General features: G+C 36.6%; 1 long non-coding RNA gene across 1 annotated transcript in view; it reads right to left on the bottom strand.

Moving 5' to 3' along the window:
• Positions 1-699: 699 nt before the first annotated feature.
• Positions 700-14,143, bottom strand: part of LOC132541435 (uncharacterized) — a 99,413-nt gene continuing 85,969 nt past the window's right edge. The window contains exons 2-3 of the long non-coding RNA XR_009552640.1: positions 2,369-2,574; positions 700-2,206 (exon numbers count right to left, since the gene is read on the bottom strand). This is a non-coding gene — a long non-coding RNA (uncharacterized LOC132541435). The remainder of the gene's footprint in view (positions 2,207-2,368; positions 2,575-14,143) is intronic.

Below are 14,143 nucleotides of genomic sequence, written 5' to 3' on the forward strand. Positions count from 1 at the left end.
GGTGGGGACCAGGGGCTTAAGCATTGTAAGATGCACTCAACCAGATGCGCCACTACCCATTCCCCTTTTTTTTTTTTTACATTTATATAACTGTTCAGACCAAGACAAGTTTAGAATTCTTACGAAAGAAAGGGTTGTGCTATAATCACTAAATTAACCAATCAAAGAAGTAAAACGTGTCTGTGGCTGGGTGGATGATATTGAGTGGATAAAAATCAGGGAGAAAGTGTTGATATGACCTTTCCCACACAAGAGGACAATTGTTATGATACAGGTTTATTTTTAAAGCCTAGTCGTTAAGAAAAAAAAAAGCTTGTAGCACGGTTTTGTTTTCCTAGAAAAATCTCCCTTTGTGTATTGGTTTTGGTTATTAATCCTTTAATTGAGTACTGCATATGTTTAATTTTTGATCTATAGAAGGAGCCATAAAATTAACATTTTATATAAAGATGGTTTGTATTGCTATGTAACAGTTGCTATTAACTACACAAGTTTCCTGGGACCATCCTTTGTCTTAAAAAGTTGTTACCATCTCTTACATTGCTTTGAGCTTTGTACATGTTGTCATTATTTCAGTGGGAAAAAATCTGGATATTAGCAACATTAAGAAACTTAAAATATACTTTTGCATTTCTAGTATGCCCTCTAGCAATGATTATTTTTTGAAGCACACTTTTTTTATTATTTCTTTATTGGGGGATTAATGGTTTACAGTTGACAGTAAAATACACTAGTTTGTATATGTATAACATTTCCACATAACAATACAACCCCCACTAGGTCCTCCTCTGCCATCATGTTCCAGGACCTGAGCCCTCCCCCCCACCCCAGAGTCTTTTACTTTGACAGGACATAATTAATGTAAAATTATAAGGTAATGTCCAGGATACATGCACTTTTAAAATATTATAAATAATAAAATTTGCATCTATTACATATTTATATGATTTGCCGCTCATAAGATTTAGGTAACTTAATTTGAATATAATGTTTAATTTAATAAATCACGATTGAAAAATATGTTGGAATATAAAGCTACTTGAGATCATAATCAGATCTCTAAAAAAAAAATCAGAAAGTATCAGTAAATACTATATCATTAAATAAGAAAATTACGGTAGCATCTAATTTCCCAGTTTCACTGTGGCATAAGAAAATGTTTTTGCCAATTACAACTTGCCCTCCTGATATTTTCTGAAAATCAGATGAAATAGTCTTTATAAGCTTTAAAGCACATTATAATAAACACTATTTTTTTTGCTATGTTACAAGCTCACTTTTAGCTCATTAATTTCTATTTAAAACTACTTTCCTAAACATTTTTTCATACTTCATTTTTTTGTGGGGGGGAAAATGGTTTACAGTAGATACAGTTGTTAGTACATGTGTAAAATTCCTTAGTTTTCTGCAAAACACTCTCAGCCCCCAGCTAGGTCCTCCTCCACTCTCAGGCACTAGGACCAAAAAGCACCCCCCCCCCCGTCTTATTAATCAGCATATACGAAATAGAATATTTGCATTTTTTAACTTGGATTTATAATAATCAACATTAGTTGTGGGTTTCCAAAGTTCTCATAGTTATTTTGGCAATACATTGCCCTAATAATGATGCCATATTATTGTTATTTTATATGATATTATCTTCTTGTTTGGTTAGCAAGTTAGACCTTTTAATCTTCTATTCTTTTTAGTTAACACTTGAATCTATTGTGGTTTGGGAAAATATAAACAAATCCACTTGATTGTGCCTAAGTATAAATAGGTCTGGGTGAAGATCCAGTTAGCTCTTGTATAACTGTGTACATTTTTTTTTTTTTTACCTCCAAGGTTATCGCTGGGGCTTGGTGTCTGTATTATGAATCCACTGCTCCCGGAGGCCATTTTTTCCATTTTGTTGCCCTTGTTGTTATTATTGTTGTCATTGTTGTCGGATAGGACAGAGAGAAATCAAGAGAGATGGGGAAGATAGAGAAGGGGAGAGAAAGATAAGATACCTGCAGATCTGCTTCACCCCTTGCAAAACAAGCCCCCTGCAGGTGGGGAGCCTGGGGCTCGAACTGGGATCCTTACACTGGTTCTTGTGCTTTGTGCCATGTGCACTTAACGTGCTGCACTACCGCCTGGCTCCCAAAACTGTGTATATACTTTAAACTAAAGCTTTTGTAGTATAAGTGGCTACAGAGTAGGAGCCATTTCAGATTATGCTCTGGATAAAAGAGAAAAAAACAACAAAAGTATCACATGAAAACTCAACAAAATACAACCAAGATTTCTCAGTAACTCACTAAGTCACAGTTGCGGATGCTACTATGATTTCATCCTGAACTCCCTGGGCAGATAGCTTTACCATTGTGTCCAGGAAACTCACCTCTCCAGAGGCCTCTCTCATGAGGGAAAGACAGAAACAGGCTGGGGGTATGGCTTGAACTGCCAACACATATGTCCAGTGGAGAAGCAATTATAGAAGCCAGACCTTCCATCTTTTGCACCACAAATAATTTTGGTCCATACTACTAGAGGGATGAACTTTAGGGGAAGATGACGAAAGGGCTCTGAATGATAATTCATCAGGACCTAGAAAGAGAAGAGAGAAGGAGGAAAAAAAAAAAAGGGAAAGACACAGTAAGACTTAGAAAGGAATAGAAGGCAAGATCATAGGGAAAAAAAGCACAAATATATATAAATACACATATTTATATATAGATAGTTACAGAAATAATAGTCAATCCATATCTGTGGTCTTGAGAGAACTATTTCAATTTCCAGTGGAGGGAATGGGGACACAGAACTCTGGTGGTGGGAAAGATATGGAAATATTCCCGTTATCTTATCACTTTGTAAATCAATATTAAATTACTAATAAAAATTTAAATAAATGTTAGTATCTTTATTTATTTATTGGATAGAGGGAGCCAGAAATTGAGAGGAAAGGGGAAATAGAGAGGAAGAGAGACAGAGAGACACCCTCAGCCCTGCTTTAACATTCATGAAGCTTTTCCCTCTGCAGGTGGAGACCAGGGGCTTGAACCTGGATCCTTGTGCATTATAATGTGTGTGCTTAACTAGATGTGCCACTGCCCAGCCCAATACAAAAAATATAAATAAATAAATGGGGGAAATTTTGGAGTATATGCTTAGGTTACTAAATGTAAATTCATTGAACAAGCACTTACTGAATGGTCAATGCATTTCACGCATAAAATTAGATATCCTCAAGAAACTAAATTCACTGGAGAGAAAAAAAAACATTATCCAAATATTTAATTAGATTACATAGATACTTTGAAGAAGAAATGCAAAGCAATCTAAATTCAATTTTGAAGGAGCGCTACTGGGTGTGGGGGTGGGACATGGCTAGCCTGTAGAATACATGACCATGTATAAGGAGCCCTGGCGCTTCTGTGTTAGTGGGGTTCCCCTCAGGTCCCCGTTAGCTTCAGGGTCTGTGAAGTAGTCCCTCTTTTCTTTGTCTTCCTCTCCCTCTCTGTCTCTCACTCCTTGTGTAAAACAAATAAGCAAACTATGCCGGGAGTAGTGGAATCATAATGCAATAACCCCGGTAATGATTTAATTTAATATATATGCATTGAAGCTCATTTAAGAAGGTATATCATTTATTATTATTTTTAAATATTTATTGTTTTAGTTATTATTGTTGTCATCGGTCATTGTTGGATAGGAAAGACAGAAATGGAGAGAAGAGGGGAAGACAAAGTGGGGAGAGAAAGATAGACACCTGCAGACATGTTTCACCACCTATGAAGAGACACTCCCCTGCAGGTGGGGATCCTGGGGTTTGAACCGGAATCCTTACAACGGTCCTTGCGCTTTGCGCCACCTGCGCTTAACCCGCTGCGCTACCGCCTGACTCCCAGAAGGTATCTCATTTAAATGGAGACATGCAGGATAAGTCAGAGGACCTCATGAAATGCAGAGAAAAGCATAGTGAGATATTAGTTCACATCCATGAGAATGACCTACTATCAAAGACGAAATAACATCACATTAGTGAGTGTGTGGAGGAAAAAGAACAGTACATTATCTGTGAGAATGTGAATTGTGGAAAACAATATGGAGGGGCAGGAGTAGATAGCATAATGGTTATGCAAAGAGGATCTCATGCCTGAAGTTCTGATGTCCCAGGTTCAATCCCCTGCACCACCACAAACCAGAACTGAGCAGTGTTCTGATAAAAATAAATAAATTTTAAAAATTATTTCAAATGGAAATACCATATGCTCCAGCAATACTACTATTAGGCATTCACCAGAAAGATATGAAAACATTTATTAGAAAGGATATGTGCACCTCTATGTTTATAGAATCATTGTTACTCTAGTCAAAATGTGGAGTAAAACCAGAAGTCCATCAAGATATAACTGGACAAAGAAGTGATGGTATAGGGTAGGGGTGATAGCATAATGGTTATGCAGAGACTCTCATATTTGAGGCTCTAAATTCCCAGGTTCAATCCCCTGCACCACCATAAACCACAGCTGAGCAGTGCTCTGGTAAAAAAAAAAGTTACAGTATGTATGTTCCATGAAATATTACTAGGCTATTTAAAAAATATGCTACTGTATGTTTTGCTGTAGCTGGATGGAGCTTAGGGTGATTGTGCTAGCAGATACCAGAAAATTGATTATAGAACTATTTCACTCATACATGGCATCTAAAAGGACAAAGCTAAGTGTACTGGCAAAAAGTATGAGAACTGAGTGGAGAAAGTCATTTTGATAGATGTGGAGAAAGTCATTCTGGGATGATGGCACTGGGCTTTTGGTGAAGGTTGCATTGAGTCTCATACATAGCTAGAGATGTGAGACTATTCTCCCAAAATTTTTAGTTTTGTCAATAAACAGTAAGTCAATAAAATTTGCTTTTTAAAAATGGAGAACTAGAGCCAGGGAGATTGTATTGAGTATCTGCACCAGACCTTAATGTCTGGGTCCCCACTGGTCTCAGGTTCAATCCATAGCAATCCCATAAAACAGAGCTGGGAAATACTTTAGTGCTTCTCTCTCATTAAACTAAAAAATTAAAAATTTAAATAAAACCACAATGAGGGCAACAAAATGGGAAAAATAACCTCCAGGATCAGTGGATTTGTAGGGCTAGTACCGAGCCCCGTGATAACCCTGGAGGCAAAAAAAAAAAATTAAATAAAGAGGAGAACCAAATAAAAGAAACAGCATATAAGGAGATTTATATTCAGAGAACTGTTATGTCCAGAAACTTCTGAGACAATTTAAACATATGTAATAACTATATTGCATAATACATTATTTCTTTGAAGGAACTGTTAAGATTTCTTCAACTTATTTTTACCTGCTTCTACTTCCAGAACTTAAGGAAACTTCTCCCAATTTTTAATGCATTTACTACTTAAATATGGTATGTGACTTTCCTGTAACCAGGCCACTTATGCTGCCTTACCTTGGAGACAAATTTCCAATTCTAGACTGTACTCTGGCCTCAATCTGATTGTATAACTTCCACTGACGGCAGTCAGAACTGTACATGTTTCTTGGAAAATACATTGCCCCCTGTGTCACTGTCAGACTTCTTCACACAAAGCTTGGAAGCCTAAGTGTAGACATTAGTCTCCAAGGAAATGAGCTCTCAGTAGTGCCACACTAGTAGTAGTATGGATGGAAACAGTAAAAAAAAAAAAAAAAAAAAAAAAAGCCATGCTAAGACAAGGCCATGACATGAAGATTGGCACCCTTTATCCCACCAACCAGTGTAGTAGTTGGGGTTGGAGAAGGTGTCACAAACTTTTTTTTTCTTTTCTTTTTAAATTTTTTATTACCTTTATTTATTTATGGGCTAGAGACAGCCAGAAGTCAAGAGGGAAGGGGGGGTAATAGAGAGGAAGAGACAGAGAGACACCTGCAGCACTGCTTCACCACTCATGAAGCTTTCCCCCTGCAGGTGAGGACCAAGGACCTGGCTTCTTGCACACTGTAACATGTGCGCTCAACCAGGTGCACCAACACCCAGCCTCAACTTTTTTTTTCTATGACTAGAGACTAGATTTTGTAAAATCATCAGCCTTGATAATTACCACCTTACGGAAGTTCTGAGCGGGGTCCAAATGGAGGCCCAGATACGAGATCAACCCTATTGTCTTCCACCTGGAGTTCCATTCTATAAAGTAAGAAGCCCACCATGTTTCTAGCCTCTGTTTCTTCATCCCCAAATGGCCACATCCTCAACAGGACTGAACGAGGAAAAAGGCCCAACCCAGGGAAAAAGTCCAATATGGTTCTGAAAGTGGCCTTTAAGCCATTTGGACAGTAAATATCTGGAAATACTTGCCAAGTAACCATTCATTAAACTGTGCTGCCTTAAATAATGGGGAAATCTATAATGGTTTGAAATTGAAGATGCATGTGTTTTGAAGATAAGAGATCTGATCTATGCCCATACCACCCTGAACACACCCAATCTCATCTGAAGAGAGGTCTGTAGCTCTCTTAAACTTGTGTTTAACTTGGTGCTTCTCAAACCTGGTGCATACCAGAAACAAAAGGCATTGAAATACAAGATTGAAAAGCAAGTTCGGAGTCTGTTGAGGTGGAGGTGCATATTCTGAGTTATTTTATTTTTTTAAACTTTTTTGCCTTGTTTTATTCAGTTTTCTTATTATTGATAAAGATAGAAGTTGAGAGGGAGACAGGGCAACATCTGCAGTATGGCTTCACCTATCTTGAGAATTGTCCCTTGCAGTGGTAACATAAACACTTTACCAAGTGTACCACCAACCAGCCCCCAGATTCTGAATTTCTAATAATCTCCTAGGATAGAACTGTCTGTAGAGCAGATTTTGCGTAGCAAACCCTATGTGAAAATTATTGTACTTTCCATCAAGCATGTATGTACACACTGTTACTTTGAGATGAGGGGTTTTAATAACGTGTGTATGCAAAGAGCAATCATACAGTTGCATGAGTTCAAAAGACCTAGCCTTTAAATTTGTCATTGAAGTTTCTTGTCTCAGATGATGTCCCAGACAACAGCCTTCCTCCCATAGGTATTCTTTTTCCATATTGATCCATTATCAGTAATGTTGCCATGTCTTATTTTTGAACTGGGCTTTCAAGTTTGTTTATATATATTATCTTTACTTATTTGATAGAGACATCCAGAAATCAAGAAGGGAGGGAGTGATAGGGAGAGAGACAGAGAGACACCTGCAGCTCTGCTTCACCACTTGCAAAGCTTTCCCTCTGCAGGTGGGGACTGGGGGCTTGAACCAGGGTCCTGGCAACTGTAACATGTGCTCAACCAGGTGCGCTACTGCCCGGCCCCTTCAAGTTTTCTTCTAGTAGCCTTCCAACACCCTACAGATTTCCAAGATAGATATTAGAACCAATGGAAGACAAAATGTCTCCTGGTGTAGGAAAGACGTTTTGATTATATTTTAAAAGCTGTCATCTCTGAAATTTCACTCTCTCAATCATTCTCTACTTTCAACAAGCTTTTTTATGTTGCTGTCTTAGCTGGATGTCACCATTTCTGTTCTTCTAACTCTTCATCTCAACCGTGTCTTGTGGCATAGAACTGATACATAGTTAAGAACATCTTTACTACTTTAAGAAGAAAAAGAAACACTTGGCTTAGAGAAATTTTACTCTGGTATTTTCTCTGCTTTAATAGCTATTTTTCTTATACCGAACAAAATTTAACTACATGAAGGACAATGATGTTTCCGATTGTGCTGCTTGAAGCAGTTCTGAAATCTGTCATAAAAGTCATCACTTTTCATTTTACCTAGATGAAATGAAATTTAAAGTATATGTGCTTTTGAAAGCAGCTTACTCTCAATTATCAAGGACTCTTACTTGTGGGAAATTAACAATTTAAAATGATAACATTGAACCAGTATTACAAAATGGAAAATTGACTGGAGGTTAAGCATAATTTAAGATTTTGTATTTCTACATTTTTAAAATAAATGTTAAAATATTCTCCTGGGTATTGGACCAAACCTCCTCTGGAGATTTTTTTTTTATAGATTATTAACTGAAAAGGCAGTTTTCTTGTTAGTCGTGATCAAAGTGATTTGGGACTGTCTAAAAACATGTGAAAGTTGATTACACATTTTATTGCTGGCACCACATTGACTGACCACCCATATGATGGAGCAGTTGTGACTGTGGACTACTTCCAACTAGCCTCGGGGAAAGAGCACACTGAGTTGAGACCTTTAGAAACATTTATTTGCTTGCCTCATTTAATCAAATGACTTTTATAATTTTCCAGTTTTTTAGCTTTATTTATCTCTTATAGTGAGGAAAAAAACCTTATTTGTAGTATCTAAGCAAAGATTATTCAGGATTTTTTTTTTTTATTTCAAGACAAAATACCTGCCTTTTTTTTTTTGTTTGTCTCAATGTGAAATAAAACACACTCAGAAAGAATAAATCTACTTGATCTGAATGTAACCAAGATTTATCTTTTGTCTCATTTGTTCCTCGCAAAATCCAGTGCATTTTTTCAAGACCTAGTAAAATTCCTTCTTTTCTAGAAGTAAACATTACTCTAGTCAGAACTACTCTCTTATTTTTCTTTCTTTTGACAACAAAATCTTTGCATATTTAAAATGTTTCATTGTGCTCTGTAGTGAGCTGTTAGAAAGTAAGCTTCTGAGAAACAGAAATCTTTTTTTTTTTTTACAAAAAGAACTAGACTTGGGGTTGGGTGGTGACTCACCTGGTTGAGTGCACATGTTACAATGTGCAAGGACCCAGGTTTGAGTCCCTGGTCCCCACCTGCAAGTGGAAAGACTTGTGAGTGGTGAAGTAGGGCTGCAGATGTCTCTCTGTCTCTCTCCCTCTCTATTCTTCCCCTTCCTTCTCAATTTCTGGCTGTCTCTATCAAATAAATAAATAAAGATAATCATTTAAAAAAAGAACCAGGCCTAAAAATCAAATATTAGAGGTATAGTACATAAAGTCTGGATGGAATCTTTGCAGTTGTTAGTGACTTTGGATTAATGAGTTGTGGAGTGATTCATGTTACTTACTAAGATCATTAAGTCAATGTCGACCTTCTAAGAAATACCCTATTAAATGAGTTTTATAACTTTTTAGAGCCCTGGCAATATATTAACATCTGACTTTTTAGTACAATTTGAGTAAAATAAAATCACATTTAAAATGGTTTGCATATGGGAGTAGGGCAGTAGTGCAGCGGGTTAAGCGCAGGTGGTGCAAAGCGCAGGGACTGGCTTAAGGATCTCTGTTCGAGCTCCTGGCTCCCCACCTGCAAGGGAGTCACTTCACAAGCGGTGAAGCAGGTGTCTATCTTTCTCTCCCCCTCTCTGTCTTCCCTTCCTCTCTCCATTTCTCTCTGTCCTGTCCAACAACAATGACATCAATAACAACAATAATAAAACAATAAGGGCAACAAAAGGGAATAAATAAATAAATCTAAAAAAAAAACCTAAAAAATGGTTTGCATATATCGAATCTCTAATACAGTGGAATTTTTAGATTTGCTTTCATAATTGTAAAATTTCATTTATCATATTTCCCTTATGCCTTGAAAATATACTTGATAACCAGAGGAAATTCCTCAAAGTGTTGAGTACAGTATTAGTATGCTCGAAGCCCCAAGATTCCAGGCTCAAATTCCTGGCACTACCATAAATCAGAGCTGAGCAATTCTCTGGTCTCTCTCTTTTAAAAAATACAGTAAAAGTTTACATGTTTGGGAGTTGGGCAGTAGTATAGTGGGTTAAGTGCATGTGCTGTGAAGCACTAGCGCAAGGATCCCGGTTCCAGCCCGACTCCCCACCTGCAGGGAGTCGCTTCACAGGCGGTGAAGCAGGTCTGCAGGTGTCTGTCTTTCTCTCCCCCTCTGTCTTCCCCTCCTCTCTCCATTTCTCTCTGTCCTATCCAACAACAACAATAAAAAAAAAAAAGCAATAAGGGCAACAAAAGGGAAAATAAATAATTTTTTTTAAAAGTTTACATGTTTAATGTATATCATAAGATATACATTGCCAGAATGTGAAAGTACTTACATTTTTATCCAAAATAATATTTGTATTTTGAAAAATAGTTTTTGGTCAAACTAATAATTAAAGGATACACCTCGTATTAATTATTTCTGTATTTTATGCACTATTCCTATAATGGGAAATTAAATAAGATAAGCCAGTTGAAAATTAGAGCCAAAATAAGACATGACTTATCCTATAACTCACTTAAGTTTTAATTTTTTGTAATATAAGTATGTGTTTATATATTTTCTTTACATGTTTCTATTTTTAATTAAGTAATTAATTGACAGGACAGAGGTAAATTAAGCAGGGTGGGAAGATAGAAAGGGAGAAAGAAAATTAGACACCTGCAGACCTGCTTCACTGTTTGTGAAGCTTACCCCCTGCTGGGAGGAAGCCAGGGTTCGAACCCCGGTCCTTGCTCATGGTGATATGTGTACTTAGCCCTGGTGTGTCACCGCCTGGCCCGCCACCGCCTGGCCCCCTCTTTTTTCTTCTAACTGGTGACTTTGACAACTTATCCATTTTCCCTGTTTTTATAAGATTGACTTCACAGGTAGCAGAGAAAGCAGATTTCTGAAGTATTACACGTTCAGAATATAAAGATGTAATGAGAATCTATCCTGCCAATTCAGGTAATTCTTTTACTGTGGCATTTGAAGTTTTTCAGATTAAAAAGTACAAGTAGTTATTTAAATTCTAGTCATTTTCTGAAATCAGGAAGCTTTGGATTTCTATCAATAAGCAGTTGAACGACTTTGAAAATGAGCTTTAACTTCCTCGATATTCAATTCTCTATTCTAAAACAATAGAAATGGTAACACATACTAGAGCTCCTTGGTTGGTTTGAGGACTCATGTATAAAGGGCACTTACCACTGTGCCTGGCATTAAGCCTCTCCTGAAACTGAGGTTGCATGGTGGGCTGGAAGAGCTCCTTCCTGAGAGCCAGACCTCGCCATCCATCATCTAGTCAGGAACGCGAGCTCATGAATCTGTGTGTCTCTTCAGTGACACACAGTTTCTGTTTTTGTTTACTCCCAGGAATAGGGGGACATCAGACTGCAGCAATTAGGAGAGACTATGAGAACTCTCAAAGTCGGGGGTGGGGAGGGGATCAAAGCAAAGACTTAGTTGTTAAATCTTCCAGAGGGAAGGAGGAGAATGAGGAGTTAAAATTTGATGGATAAATTTCTGGATATAATTTTAAAAGGATTTTTGTGTGTGTGTGTGTTAAGAGACTATGGAAAGGTAACATGTTACAGTACAAACCCAATGGCAGGCCACATGGAAATCAAAGAAAGTTAACACTACAAGCACACTGTAAAAAAGAAAAAAGAAAATGTTTGAAGAGACTATGCATTTACCACTTTTCTTGATCTACATATCAAAAGCATCTTCCAACTATATATATAGAAAATCCTTGAGGAACTATTTTATATGAAAAATAAATACAATAAAAAGGGAAGAAGACGCTGGAGGCCATGCCACTTTTTTTTTTCCCCACCCTCCTGTTTTTCACAGATTTTAAACTAGGTGAAAATAACTCATGCAAAGGAATGCCTTCTCAAATCACCAGAAAAGCCAAAGAAGATAATGGGAAATACAGCACCCACCTTACTGAAATGAAAAAGCCTATCTGAAAAGCAGAAATCATTGAGAAAAATTAAGCAGCCTGAATATGAAACAACATCTTTTTTTTTCCCTGTCAAACAAGTTGCTATGTAATAAAAACCTATATAAATAAAAGAAACCGTCAGCTGACTTTAGATATCTTTTTAGCTGATCATCATATATATTTTTCTAAACATTTTGAGTCAGTCACAGTAAAAAAAAAAAAAAAGAAAATCATATCTGCAAACAGTTGAAATCAAGAGATTAACTACCAGGAATCCTTTACTAGTCTATCCATGTACCATCTTTGGCATCATCTCTAACAGACTCCCCCATAAGCCAAGAAGTGCTGAGGTATGACTCTCTGGCAACATCTCCAATAGACAGATTCCCTCATAACAAAGATTCCTCCTTGTGAAGAAATGTCAATCTTTTTTTATTGCAAATCAGTTATCAGACGTTTGTTATTTCTCTTGTTGTTCTTTTCCCTTTGTGGGTGGAGGGGATGGCTGATAGTTGTTTTTTTCTATTATTTTTTTTAGCCACAAAGAAATTTGTTTAGGCATTTAACCAGAAGTTATAAATAGCTTAGGAAAAAAATGATTTCGCTCAAAATGAAAGTTTCAAATTTCTCATAACACTCATTTACAAGTTTATGATTCATGTGGAAATGGGTTGAGATTATACTGAGACTCCAGTTTCCAAAGCTTTTCTAGTTGTGACACAAGGCAACTGTCTTCAGCCTTTCTCAGCAACCTATAAAATAGTGATAAAAGTATCTATTATCTATGTCACATAATTATGGTAAAATCCAAATAAATCACCATAAGGGCTAATATAGTTCTTGAAATGCTATTATCTTTTTTCCCTAAAGTACACCACCATGTAGACAACATTTCAAATTGCCTTTCTTCTCCCAAATGCTATTGTCTACCAGATCCTGTCATTTTTACCTGCTAAATGTCTTTCAATTACATATTTTGTTGTTGTTATTGTTATTCATTTCTCTTATATTTCTCAAGTAAATTCTCTTATTACTTAGGCCCTTACTGAAATGACGGCTAAGGAATCTACCCTTACATACAAGCTCAACTAGAGTCAGTTCGTGGTTTATGTTGAATTCTCTTTCTACAAAATAAATATGGTTATATTATCCTTCTGTATAAAATGCTTATGACTTCCTTATACCCATAAAACAGAATTGTATCGCCTTAGAATGATACAAAAGGGCCTTCATGTTTAGGTAACTAACTCAGCCTCGTCTTCTACTATTTCTCATCATACACCCTATGTAGTAAATACAAGATACTATCCTTTTCCTTAGACTTCTAGCTTTATACTTGCTGTTTCTTTGCCTATGATGTATCTCTCTGACAGAAAACTATTCATCTTTAAGACATAGCTGAAATGTCACCTCCCACATTGTCGCCTTCGCAGAGCACATAGGAAGGATTTATCATTCCTTAGGACTTCTTTCCATTACACCACACCATACTTTATTAATTACTTGCTTACATATATAACTCTATGCTGGACTGTGAGCGTCGCTGTATAACACTGAACCAAGAATGTGTTAGTATCTGATAAGTATACTGAAGTAGTGGTTGAAAATGACAAATCCATGCTGTTATAACGGATCTTTACATGAATTAATATGCCAGAAATATGAAAGTGGTCTTTTTCAAAATCATTGTAACTTTATGAGAGGGAGAAAAACAGAGCAAAGAAAATCTGTTTTGGCAAATCTGTAGTGTCAAGAACCAAACTCCAGGTTTGACCTGGGTCACATACAAGGCAAAGAAGCATGCCATTAAAGTGAGCTATTTTGTTTATTTTATTATGTAGTTGTAGCCTCTGTTCATCCAGGGAGGCAAAAAAAAAAAAGTAGAATTGACATAGTAATTTAGGAAAGATTTTTTTCTTTTAAGGAAAAAAAAAAAATATATATATATATAGTAATTGTCAGGATTTTGCAACTACAGATGACTTAAAACAAAGAAGTACATATATATGGAGAGAAAGAGCAAGGGAAAGAGAAGCACACAGAGAGAGAGAGAGAGATGGAGAAATAAAGATAGAGGGAAAGAAACCACCGTACTGGAGTTTCCTTCACTGCCATATGGGCTGGATTCTAACCTGAGTCAGATATGTGGCAAAGTGAGCTATTTCACCAGTCCTCCAAGAATTTTTGAGTTAATTATAATAAAGATGCGCATCTTTATAGTGAATTATGAAGAGTAAATGTCAATTTAACTATTTATTTTGGTAAAAGCACAAAGATATTTCTACTACTCTTAGAGAGTACAAATTTCAGGTAATCCATTTCTCCCTTTGCTTGCATGCATAAATAAAAGCCACAGACGTGTGCTACAGCAAACTGACTACTGGATTTGACTTTGTCTCTCACTCATCATTATACTCCTAAGCTTGGTTCTCCATACTAGCCTATGTTTTCAGATGCAGAAAATATAAAAATATTCAATACCAGTCCTTTTTTTTCTTAAGAAAATAAGAAAGA

Source organism: Erinaceus europaeus, chromosome 11 (genome assembly GCF_950295315.1).
Source record: "Erinaceus europaeus chromosome 11, mEriEur2.1, whole genome shotgun sequence".
In the NCBI taxonomy this organism is placed as follows: domain Eukaryota; kingdom Metazoa; phylum Chordata; class Mammalia; order Eulipotyphla; family Erinaceidae; genus Erinaceus; species Erinaceus europaeus.